The sequence below is a fragment of the Jaculus jaculus genome, chromosome 17, assembly GCF_020740685.1.
Source record: "Jaculus jaculus isolate mJacJac1 chromosome 17, mJacJac1.mat.Y.cur, whole genome shotgun sequence".
NCBI lineage: Eukaryota > Metazoa > Chordata > Mammalia > Rodentia > Dipodidae > Jaculus > Jaculus jaculus.
In genome coordinates this window covers 22,770,488-22,770,967 of record NC_059118.1, presented here as the reverse complement: position 1 = coordinate 22,770,967, position 480 = coordinate 22,770,488, and the positions used below count along the sequence as shown (strand labels likewise).

The 480-nt window shown below is 40.2% G+C and overlaps 1 non-coding gene across 1 annotated transcript; it reads left to right on the top strand.

Moving 5' to 3' along the window:
- Positions 1–204: 204 nt before the first annotated feature.
- On the top strand, positions 205–276 carry Trnac-gca. The gene has a single exon. It is a non-coding gene; the product is annotated as a tRNA-Cys (tRNA).
- The last annotated feature ends 204 nt before the right edge of the window (positions 277–480 follow it).

The following is a 480-nucleotide window of genomic DNA, read 5'->3' as shown; positions in this document are numbered from 1 at the left end:
TGAGAATTTTTGTTGTTGGGGGGGGGGGGCGCTGAGAAATTAGTTCTTAGGAATGTTGTCTTGTTTCATTATAAATAGCTTCTAAAACTTATAATGCCCAGACTCCCTCTAGGCAACACTCTCTAATTATAGTTTCCCTGAGTCACTGGAGGCTTTTAAGAACTGAGAGAGACAGATACACTGAAGAAACAAATTCATTTCACTGGGGGTATAGCTCAGGGGTAGAGCATTTGACTGCAGATCAAGAGGTCCCTGGTTCAAATCCAGGTGCCCCCTGTACATTCTCATTTTTTGCTCGAGAATATGGATTTAGTTTGACTTTCTATATTATCTTTAGTGGCTCGAGGCTGATTGCATAATAACAAATGCCTTTGCATTCTTAGTGTATATGGCAAGTACCAGTCTGAGCTCTTTTTTCCCCCATCCGTGATCTCCATTTCTCACAAGAAATTAAAGATATAAACGATTGAATGTTCACCT